We start from the raw sequence: 12,559 nt of genomic DNA on the forward strand, positions 1-12,559 counted from the left end.
GGGAGGAAAGGAGGGAGAGAGAAGGAGGGCAAAAAAGAGAGGAAGGAAGGGAGAAACAAAGAGAAATGGAGAGAGAGGGGGAAAGAAAGAGGAAGGAAGGGAGAGAGAGAGAGAAAGAAGCAGAGAGAAATAGAGCGAATAGGGAGGAAGAGATATTTTTTGTCCAAACTTCCCCCCCCCCCCGCTCAATGTTCCCCAGGATTTTGTAAATGTGAATAATGTGCCGCGGCTCAAAAAAGGTTGGGAAACACTGATCTAACAGGATTGGATCACATAACAAAGAATCTAAGGCACCACCCTGATCTAAGCTTTGACCTGGGACTATTCCATGATTTTTCTTTCAAAGAATTTCCTCCTTCTATAAATTCAGTTTGGTGAAACAGTTAACCAACCTGGCTAGAAACCAGGTGACTATGAGTACTAGTTTTGCCTTAGGCATGATTGGCGGGGTGACCTTAGCCAGTCTCTCTCAGCTCAACCAATGTCACAGGTTTGTTGTTGTAGGGAAAACAGCAGGAGGAAGAATGCAGGGTTTGTTCACTGCCTTTATTATTATTTTTTAAAAAACAAAGGCAGGATATAAATAAATAAATGACTTTTTTTAAAATTAGAACTAACATCTAAGTCCCCCACCCCGTGGTGTTTCTATGCAACGACAGGGTTCTTACCATAGTTCCCTCTAAGCTGAGCAGTGAGCAATGGCTCACTTAAAAATCATCATCAACTCAGAGTTTTTCAAACCTGCCCAGAAGCCGAGAGGGAAAGAGTGAGAGGGAAAGAGTGCCGCCCAGTCCCAAAGGGACTGCCGCTCAGACACTATACTTTTCCGTCCACCCCCCAAAAAATTAGAGGGAACACTGGTTCTTACCCAAAGAAGCCAGATTCCTGGAATTCTCCAGCATGACTTCTTCATGGAGAGCTTTTTGGTCAGCATTCAGGTGAGACCACTCCTCCTTGGAGAAATTCACGGCCACGTCCTCAAAAGATACAACTTCCTGAATAAGGACACAAGTTTTCTTATTAACAGATAATCCCAATAACTTGATAATTTTTTTCTACCAATTCAAGAAGAGAGATTCAGTGAACAAAATTGGCATAATTCTGCAAAATTCAGAATAAGATCACTTATAATAGTTTTCAGCTGTGGTGAGGGGGGGCGTTTGCCCAGGTCTGCCTGGTGCACCAGTTGCGGCCCTATCTGGACCGGGACTCACTGCTCACAGTCACTCACGCCCTCACCACCTCGAGGCTCGACTACTGTAACGCTCTCTACAGGGGGCTACCTTTGAAAAGTGTTCGGAAACTTCAGGTTGTGCAGAATGCAGCTGCGAGAGCTATCATGGGCTTTTCTAAATATGCCCATGTCACACCAACACTCCGCAGTCTGCATTGGTTGCTGATCGGTTTCCGGTCACAGTTCAAAGTGTTGGTTATGATATATAAAGCCCTTCATGGCATCAGACCAGAACATCTCTGGGACCGTCTTCTGCCGCACGAATCCCAGCGACCGGTTAGGTCCCACAGAGTTGGCCTTCTCCAGGTCCCGTCAACTAAACAATGTCGGTTGGCGGGCCCCAGGGGAAGAGCCTTCTCTGTGGCGGCCCCGACCCTCTGGAACCAACTCCCCCCAGATATCAGAGTTGCCCCCACCCTCCTTGCCTTTCGTAAGCTCCTTAAAACCCACCTGTGTCGTCAGGTATGGGGGAATTGAGATATTCCCTTCCCCCTAGGCTTATGAAATTTATGTATGATATGTTTGTATATATGATTGGTTTCTTAAATTGGGTTTTTTAAAATTACTTTTAATATTAGATTTGTTATATTATCTTTTTTACTGGTGTTAGCCGCCCCGATTCTGCAGAGAGGGGCGGCATACAAATCTAATTAATAAAATAAATAAATAAATAAAATATCTATGCAGATTCTCATTACCAGGTCACAGTTGTTCAAAATATAATGATAATAATAATAATGATAATAATAATAATAATAATTTATTGGATTTGTATGCCGCCCCTCTCCGCAGACTCGGATATGCTTCGTGGGGCTTCATGCAGCAGAAGACGGTTCCGGAGATATTCTGGTCCGGTGCCATGAAGGGCTTTATAGGTCATAACCAACACTTTGAATTGTGACCGGAACCAATCGGCAACCAATGCAGACTGCGGAGTGTTGGTGTGACATGGGCATATTTAGAAAATATGCTTTTGAAAAGACAGAAAATAGGGTGTATTTTTGATAAAATGGTGTGTGAGAGCCACCCTGGGAGACAGAAGGAAGAGCCCTAATGGGACAACAGTCTGGTCAATGAACTATGATGGCGAAGCAGGAGAAGTGGAGAAAGCATCTCAGAAAGGACCCAGTCAGAAGGGAGAGATAGCCAGGTTGCATATCAGTTTTGATTGACCGGATGTCAGATGTGTACTGCTTAGACATGGCAATAATTCAAAAAAAAAAAAAAATTAAATCCACCCAAGATTTATGGACATTTTCTCATACTTTTCCTCCTTACCTGAAGTAGCGGTTCAGCCAATCCTTCAGCCCCACCACAAAGAGGAGGTGATTCTAAAATTCCCAACGACAGCTTTCTACTCTCTGTGAGAAAGGGAAAAATGGTGGAAGCAGATTTAATTAATTAATTAATTAATAAAACAATTCATGACAAATCTAATAATTTACAATTTAAAATTTAAAATAATTAACAAACCCCATTTTTAAGCAGACATACCTACAAACATACCATACATGAATTATATAGGCCCGGGGGAGATATCTCAATTCCCCCATGCCTGACGACAAAGGTGGGTTTTGAGGAGTTTACGAAAGGCAAGGAGGGTAGGGGCAGTTCTAATCTCTGGGGGGAGCTGGTTCCAGAGGGTCGGGGCCGCCACAGAGAAGGCTCTTCCCCTGGGGCCCGCCAACCGACATTGTTTAGTTGACGGGACCCGGAGAAGGCCGACTCTGTGGGACCTAATCGGTCGCTGGGATTTGTGCAGCAGAAGGCGGTCTCAGAGATATTTGTTATAAAGAGATAGATTCCAATCAAGAGGCGCAAAAGAATCAGCTAAATGTTATAGTTCACAGAAAGAGCTTTTCTTACCTGGTGTGGTCTCCTGGCTTTGATCTTTGTGGAAAGTCTCCCTGAACAGCAGCTCTTGAGAAGATCTGAATGAATCTTGCCTCCCCTTGGGACAGACATGAGGTGATACGAGAAACAGAAACAGAGAAAGAACATTAATGAATTATCATACTGCACCTTTAAATCAGCCCAAAGCCCATTTCTGAAACTTGAAACAGAATCGAAAAATTGCCCCAAACGTATCTTGTTCCAGTTCCGGTGGCGGTGGAAGAGAGGAGAGGAGCAGCCGCGCCTGGTAACGACGGTAACATTGAAGAACCTACTAGCTGCATCTTGACATCGAGCAGAGCAGCCTGCCCATGCCTGGATACTGGCGGCTGGACCGGGCTGTGGGAGGTTGAGCGCCAGAGGGTTGAGTTGCAGAGGGCGACGGCCAAGCAGAGAAGGTGGTAATTGAGGCCTGGGACACTGAGGACAATGGCCAACACTGTTCCTGGCAACCAAACACCAAGTGCTGAAAACGACAGTTGGAGGGTTTCCCCACACAACGGCCAAACGCTGAGGACAACACGAGAACAGCGGAGGGCGATTATCTCAGTGGGTGATCAGGTCGCTGGCGTCCCAACCACATCAGGCCAGCAGAACCCACAGAAGCATTCTGTGTTGCCCCGAGTCCACGGAGAGCGGTGGCATATAAGTCCAATAAATAAATAATAAATAAATAAATAAATTGGGGACTCTGACTTTGGGACATTGATTTTGACAGCCGCTGCTTTTCAGCACTGGACATTTTAGCTCGGAGCCTGCCACAGGTTTCAACTTAGAAACATAGAAACATAGAAGACTGACGGCAGAAAAAGACCTCATGGTCCATCTAGTCTGCCATTATACTATTTCCTGTATTTTATCTTACAATGGATATTTCCTGTATGGAAATACAGGATATATATCCTGTATTTTATCTTACAATGGATATATATCCATTGTATTTAAACAGGCATGTTTAAATTCAGTTACTGTGGATTTACCAACCATGTCTGCTGGAAGTTTGTTCCAAGGATCTACTACTCTTTCAGTAAAATAATATTTTCTCATGTGGCTTTTGATCTTTCCCCCAACTAACTTCAGATTGTGTCCCCTTGTTCTTGTGTTCACTTTCCTATTAAAAACACTTCCCTCCTGAACCTTATTTAACCCTTTAACATATTTAAATGTTTCAATCATGTCCCCCCTTTTCCTTCTGTCCTCCAGACTATACAGATTGAGTTCATTAAGTCTTTCCTGATACGTTTTATGCTTAAGACCTTCCACCATTCTTGTAGCCCGTCTTTGGACCCGTTCAATTTTGTCAATAGGAAAGACTAATATAGGAACAGTTACAAATATTGCTGCAGGATTCACATCAGGTGCACCCGTCTCCACTACTCCCGCTACAGGACTGAGTTTAGGTTTTAGTAAACCCATTCGTTCAGCTACTCCTTTTATTTTACCGATTACTTCCACTTCCTCTGGGCTTGCATCATCTTCTGCCTGGATTTCTGCTCTAGCAGCAGGCTGTTTTTTATTTATTTGTTTATTTATTAATTCGACTTCTATGCCACCCAATCCCGAAGGACTCAGGGTGTCTTACCACAATATAAAATACAAGACAATAAAAAGAAGTCAAATATAAAACTAAGTTATAAAACCATTAATTAAAACCCTAATGAACATAATAAACTAACCCAACATGTATACTAAACATTCATACAATTTGGCCATTGTTGTTGGTGGTTCATGTACCCCAGGCCTGTCGGCAAAGCCAAGTCTTCGTGGCCTTACGGAAGGGCAATAGGGTGGGAGCAGTACAGACATCAGTGGGGAGTTGATTCCGTACAGCTGGGGCGGCAGCAGAGAAGGCCCTACCCCATGCTCCCCCCAGCCTGCATTGCTTGGCTAGCGGGACCTGGAGGAGACCAACTCTGTGTGCTCTTATAGGTCTCTGGGAGGTATATGGCAAGGGACAGTCCCGTAAATAATCTGGTCCTGAGCCATATGGGGCTTTATAGTTTCTCATATTAAACCTGAGTGTCACCACTGCTCCAACCACCACTGTACCAACAGGACTTTCTCTGCGGGGAGATTTGCCTGCCTTAGGAGGAACACTTTCTCCCAATGCAAGCCCCTCTAAAACAGAGGCATTAAGGAAAAAGGACAAACAATAGTATATCTAGTATAATTTCTATCTATCTATCTATCTATCTATCTATCTATCTATCTATCTATCTATCTATCTATCTATCTATCTATCTATCTATCTATATGACGGTCTTGGTGTATTCGGGTTTCTTCCCATGTAGGATTTGGAAATTTCTGGTGACGTTTCGACGAGGTCCCACTCTATAATCCCTTCTATAATCAACAACCATTAACTAATCAGCATACTTCAGCTACATGAAGGACCCCAGATGTTACCCCACTGACTCACCAGGAAGTTTCTACACAGCAGGCAATTGCTGAGCCATCAAACCACACCCAGCCACCAGTATTTATAGAAGGAAGGCAGCTCAGGTCTCGCAGTGTTCGCCTTAGAACAAGGACAGAAACACCAGCCTGAAGATGACGAGTGGGACCTCGTCGAAACGTCGTCAGAAATTTCCAAATCCTACACGGGAAGAAACCCGAATACACCAAGACCGTCATACCTGTACCCGTGAAAATCTACGAAAACAAATATATATTCGACGAGGTCCAACTCGTCATCTTCAGGCTGGTGTTTCTGTCCTTGTTCTAGGGCAAACACAGCGAGTCCTGAGCTGCCTTCCTTTTATAAATACTGGTGGCTGGGTGTGGTTTGATGGTTCAGCAATTGCCTGCTGTGTAGAAACTCCCTGGTGAGTCAGTGGGGTAACACCTGGGGTCGTTGATATAACTGAGGTATGCTGATTAGTTAACGATTGTGGATTAGGTGTGATATCCTGAGTAGTTGGAGCTTGCAGACTGCTTGGTTGTTTTGCAATGTGTATTCTGAGCCTGGTTTCAGTTTCTATGGCTAGGATACGTTTGTTAATAAGGTCTGGTTTCCAGATGCAGAAAAAAAAATGCAGAAAAAACAATTGCTGCCAACCTGCCTTCCATTGAGGACCTGTATACTGCACGAGTCAAAAAGAGGGCGGGGGGAATATTTACTGACCCCTCACATCCTGGACACAAATTGTTTCATCTCCTACCCTCAGAAGGTTGCTACAGAGCAATGCACACCAAGACAACTAGACACAAGAACAGTTTTTTTCCGAACACCATCACTCTACTAAACAAATAATTCCCTCAACACTGTCAGACTTTCTACTAAATCTGCACTTCTATTCTACTAGTTTTTCTCATCATTCCTATCATCCTTTTCCTCCCATGTTGACTGTATGACTGTAACTTGTTGCTTATATCCTAAGATTTTTATTAATATTGCTTCTTCATTGCCTATTTGACCCCTATGACAATCATTAAGTGTTGTACCACATGATTCTTGACAAATGTATATTTTATTTTATGTACGCTGAGAGCATATGCACCAAGACAAATTCCTTGTGTGTCCAATCACACTTGGCCAATAAAAATTCTATTCTATTCTATAGCTGGAGACATGGGATATCAGGGCCCTGGCCTCAGGTTACTGCTGTTCAATGCCGGGTCTGTTGTCAACAAGGCCCTTCTCATCTGAGATTTAGTCTTAGACAAGGGGGTGGACCTTGCATGCATAACCGAGACCTGTCTGGGCCAGAAGGGTGTTCTGCTCTCTGGGATGTACCCAGGCAGGTTTCAGGTAGTGCATCTGCTACAACTTCAGGGAAAGGGTGGAGGAGTGGCAATTAGTTCGGGAGAATCTTTGTCCTCACAGGATCCCTGCCCCAGAGTCTGTTGAGTGTGAATCTTACGTCTTGAGGATGGACTCACGAGTTCAGTTGGGCTTGTTGTTGACTTATTTATTTATTTATTTATTTATTTAATTAATTATTTGCTTATTTATTTATTTAGTTGTTTGTTTATTTATTTATTCATTCGATTTTGATGCTGCCCTTCTCCTTAGACTCAGGGTGGCTTACAACATGTTAGCAATAGCACTTTTTAACAGAGCCAGGCTATTTCCCCCACAATCCGGGTCCTCGTTTTACCCACCTCGGAAGGCAGAGTCAACCTTGAGCTGGGTGATGAGATTTGAACTGCTGACCTTCAGATCTATAGTCAGCTTCAGTGGCCTGCAGTACAGCACTCGACCTGCTGTGCCACCCCGGCTTATTATTTATTTATCATATAAATAAATCTTATGGAAGAAAAATGGAACATCAAGCCATAGGAGGTAATAATAACAGAAAAATTTGCAAAAAGATATTCACAAATTCAGAGAGCTCCCTTCTAGAACTGCTAAGATTATATTCTCCAACCTGCAACTCTTCTTGCATCTTTTCCTCTTCCTGGGTCAGCAAGAAGCCTTCGGCCAGGGCCACCGCCTGGGAACTGGTCTCCACTCCACACTCCCGCACCCATTTCTCCATCTCTGGGGGAAGGACAGCCAGGAACTGCTCTAGGAGCACCAGGTCCAGCATCTGAGCCTTGGTGTGTTTTTCCGGCTGCAGCCACTGACGGCAAAGACGGTGAAGCTGAGTACAAACATCTCGGAGACTCTTCCCCTCCTGGAACTGCACTTTTCTGAAGTGAAAGCATTGGACCTCTGAACTGCTGACTTCCTCTTCTTGGCTCTTCTGCCCGGGAGTTGCCCCATTCTTCCTACAACTCCAAGGTTGAACGGCTGGAAAGCCTTTTCCAACATCTGCATCTGCTATGCTTTGTCCCTCCATCTTCTCTCTGGTCTCTAGTACACTACAAAATGGATGGTTGGATCTCCCCACACAATCAGAAGAGGTCTGGCCAAATCTTCTAAAGGCCTTTCAGCCCACTTCCCACAGAAAATACTTTGGACTCAAGAAGAATCAGGAAAGATTTTCAACTTGTATATCTGAAATGGAAAACACAGCATCTTTAATATTGTGAGATGACAATTCTGTAAACTGAGCAGCCTCTTCCTTCTCATCTCTCCAAAAAATAGAGAAAGAGAAAGAGAGAGAGAGGGGGGGGGAAGATAGAAAGAAAGGAAGGAAGGAAGGAAGGAAGAAAAAAGAAAGAAAGAAAGAAAGAAAGAAAGAAAGAAAGAAAGAAAGAAAGAAAGAAAGAGAAATCCAGCAATATCTGTAAGGAAGGGGTATCTTATCAGGAAGACTGGCTAATGCAGTAATTTTAGGATTGCCCTTCTAGATCAGCTATGAACAAGGACGAGATATTGAAAAAAAATCATTTAGAAGAGTTTATTCAAAGATTATTTGCTCTAATAATTTTGATGACTGCTTGCAAAGTAAGAAAACAACCTTTGAACAATCGGAATCATATGTTAGTTCGCAAACAATGTTTGAGATGAGAATCCCATCAACCTCCTTGCCCAAACTCCTGGGGAATCTCCAGAAGGCAGAATCAAGAACCCATCACCCAATGCATACAGAATTAATATCTCAATGAATTGTAAGGTCCAAAATGTACTCAAGTCATCAAGGTTCTAAAAAGAAAGTTAAGTAGACGCTTGGAAAAAGTAGTGTATTTATTTATTCATTCATTTGGCCAAAGCAAAAGAGCTGGGTGGACAATTGCCGTTTGTTTGTTTGTTTCTTTGTTTATACATAAGTACGTATATACATACATACATACATACATACATACATACATACATACATACATACATACTTACTTACATACCACTAACCTCATGGTGCCACCGGAACAATCTGTAATTGAACATAGAAACATAGAAGATTGACGGCAGAAAAAGACCTCACGGTCCATCTAGTCTGCCCTTATACTATTTTCTGTATTTTATCTTAGGATGGAGGGATGTTTATCCCAGGCATGTTTAAATTCAGTTACTATGGATTTAACAACCACGTCTGCTGGAAGTTTGTTCTAAGCATCTACTACTCTTTCAGTAAAATAATATTTTCTCATGTTGCTTTTGATCTTTCCCCCAACTAACCTCAGATTGTGCCCCCTTGTTCTTGTGTTCATTTTCCTATTAAAAACACTTCCCTCCTGAACTTTATTTAACCCTTTAACATATTTAAATGTTTTGATCATGTCCCCCCTTTCTCTTCTGTCCTCCAGACTATACAGATTGAGTTAAGCCTTTCCTAATACGTTTTATGCTTAAGACCTTCCACCATTTTTGTAGCTGGTCTTTGGACCTGTTCAATTTTATCAATACAGTGATACCTCGTCTTACAAACGCCTCGTCATACAAACTTTTTGAGATACAAACCCGGGGTTTAAGATTTTTTTGCCTCTTCTTACAAACTATTTTCACCTTACAAACCCACCACCGCCGTCGGGATGCCCCACCCCTGTTTTTGCGCTGCCGAGGCCCCCCTCCATGGGAAACCCCACCTCCGGACTTCCGTTACCAGCTAAGCACTCGTTTTTGCGATGCTGGGATTCCCCTGCTGGGATTCCCATGCAGCATCGCAAAAACACAGAAGTCCGGAGATGGGGTTTCCCATGGAGGGGAGCCTCAGGGTAATCCCAGCAGTGCAAAAATGGGTGCTTAGGCTGGCAAAAGGGGTGAATTTTGGGCTTGCATGCATTAATCGCTTTTCCATTGATTCCTATGGGAAACATTGTTTCGTCTTACAAACTTTTCACCTTAAGAACCTTGTCCTGGAACCAATTAAGTTTGTAAGACAAGGTATCACTGTATCTCCCTCTTCCTTCTTGTTATACCTCTAGCTATGCAGTCAAGCATTCTACTTGCTTTCCCTACCGCCTGACTGCACTGTTCACCCATTTTGAGACTGTGAGAAATCACTACCCCTAAATCCTTCTCTTCTGAAATTTTTTTTCATTGACTATAGCCTTTGCATTATTACTAAACCAGAGCTGTTTCTTCTTCCTTTTACCATTAGTTATTTGCCTAACACTCAAAACTGTAGAAATGGTGGTAGAGTTTAGGAGAAATCTTCCCATACTTCCACCTCTTAAAATACTAGGCAACACAGCATCTATATTAGAGACCTTTGAAATTCTAGGTTCTAATGGACACCTAAAATCAAAAACGTCATCAAGAAAGCACAACAAATAATATTCTTTTTGCGTCAACTCGGGAAGCTGAAACTGTCCAAGGAGCTGCTGATGCAGGTCTACAGAGGAATTATTGAGTTTGCCACCTGCACCTCTTTAACTGTCTGGTTCGGTTCTGCAACCCAACAAGACAGATACAGACTTCAGAGGAAAATCAGAACTGCAGAAAAAACAACTGCTACCAACCTGCTTTCCATAGAGGATCTGTATACTGTCAAAAAAGAGACCTGTGAAAATATTTAGGGACCCCTCACATCCTGGCCATAAACTGTTTCATCCCCTACCCTCAAAATGATGCCAAAAAGCACAGCACACCAGAACAACTAGACGTACATAAGTGCACTAGTGTGCCTTTCGTCCCCTGTCCAATTTTCTTTCCTTTATCTCATATATCATATATATTTTCTTCCTTTCATATATCTTCTCCTCTATTTTTACATATTGTCTTTATATATATTACTTCATGTCTATTCTCTTCCATATGTATTGTGTATTGGACAAATGAATAAATAAATAAAAGTTTTTTCCCAAACGCCATCACTCTGCTAAACAAATTATTCCCTCACCACTGTCTATTTACTAAATCTGCACTATTCTCATTCTCATTCCTATCACCCATGTCCACCCACTAATGACTGTAACTTTGTTGCTTGCATCCTTACGATTTATATTGTTTCCTTATGATTTGATTGATTATTTGTACCCTATGACAATCTTCCTTGTGTGTCCAATCACACTTGGCCAATAAAGAATTCTATTCTATTCTATTCTATTATTCTATTCTATTCCATTCTATTCATGCAAGGAAGGGTCACATATGAGAAGAGTGTGGTGAACATCTTATACGTTCAAGTAGTCAATCAGAGACAAGTTTGTTACCTAACCCTGGGCAATATGTTCCTCATGACCCCTTTATCTACGGATTGTTCCATGTCCATGCCTTTATTATCTACAATGATGTGGAGGATCGTGTGATGTGCTGGAAGAACCAGTTGGTAGTGAAAGGCTGGAAACCAGGAAACCGAGTTCCAGTCCCTACACACTTTACATCCAATTTCTTGCACACAGAGTTGCAGCCTTGCATGCAAAGCCAGCAGAAGCGACTTCAGCAGGGCGCTTTTCTCAGCCTAGGACAGAGGAAGAGGGAATCCCCTTCAAAAAAGGAAATTGTCCAGGAGTCAAGACTGATTTGAAAGTAGAAATTTGTTTTCCAAAGCCGACCTCTTCCCCCACCCTCCCGCAGTCCCGCTGCCTTGTTAGGGTGTTCCCCAATTAAATGGATCTTATCGCGGGATCTCCCATTCCCATAACTCCGAAGCTGATGACGTTTTGCAGCCCCCCCCCTCCTCCGTCCACGTCTGCATCTCCGTGCGTACAAAATTTCCCTGCAAACTCTTGGACTTCTGGAAAAAAAACTCACCCTAAGGCTCACAGCGAAGGGGAGCAGGATCGGACCCGTTAGAAAAGCCAGTTGCGCTGCCAGCCTTTCCTGGTGGGTGGGTAACTTCGGAGAATACTTTTGACAGGGAAAGAAAAAGGCGCATGCTCAGTTTGCTTCGAAAGGAGGAAGGGGCGGTGTCCAGCTCTTCCAACGGCTAGCGAGTGAGGCCTCTGGAGGATCGCGCGAATTTGTCAGAGGACGTCATGTTCCTTGTGGGACTCGGATGATGGGCATTGGACTAGAAGAAAAGTATCTCTCTAGTATTGCCTGTCTAGAAAGGCGGTGTCGTCTCCAGCACGCGACAGTTTCAAGATTTTCCTTTTTTTCAATGTCTAAGAATCATCTGTGATTTTGCCAACATTGAGGAAATCTCTGTGGAGACTCAAAAGCTGCTTTCCTCAAGAGCAGCTTCTCTGCCGAAGGGTCTGTAGGAGGCCTCAAAAACGAGCAAAATTCCTGTCAGAAATGGCAGGGCTGTCAAAAGACAAGAAATAAAGCCTCTCTTTCAAAAATAATATTCTGTGTTGTGGCAGTTGGCAAACTCAATCCTGAAGTGATGGAAGATATGGGGGCTGGCAGAGACAGGAAGGAAAAAGATGGGAAAATTAAGCTAGGAAAATTAAGACTTGTATTGAAAGAGTAGTAGATCCTTGGAACAAACTTCCAGCAGATGTGGTAGATAAATCCACAGTAACTGAATTTAAACATGCCTGGGATAAACATATATCCATCCTAAGATAAAATACAGAAAATAGTATAAGGGCAGACTAGATGGACCATGAGGTCTTTTTCTGCCGTCAGACTTCTATGTTTCTATGTTTCTATTGACTTCCTTTAGTGAGTTAAATTATTACAGCTCCCCTTTCAAAATCATGCCTCTGGGCAGCCAA

General features: G+C 42.9%; 1 pseudogene; it reads right to left on the reverse strand.

Annotated features, from left to right (window-relative positions):
- The window catches only part of LOC139159872 (zinc finger protein 91-like), a 76,403-nt pseudogene extending 64,684 nt beyond the window's left edge, over positions 1-11,719 (reverse strand).
- Positions 11,720-12,559: the final 840 nt, after the last annotated feature.

Source organism: Erythrolamprus reginae, chromosome 2, assembly GCF_031021105.1.
Source record: "Erythrolamprus reginae isolate rEryReg1 chromosome 2, rEryReg1.hap1, whole genome shotgun sequence".
NCBI lineage: Eukaryota > Metazoa > Chordata > Lepidosauria > Squamata > Dipsadidae > Erythrolamprus > Erythrolamprus reginae.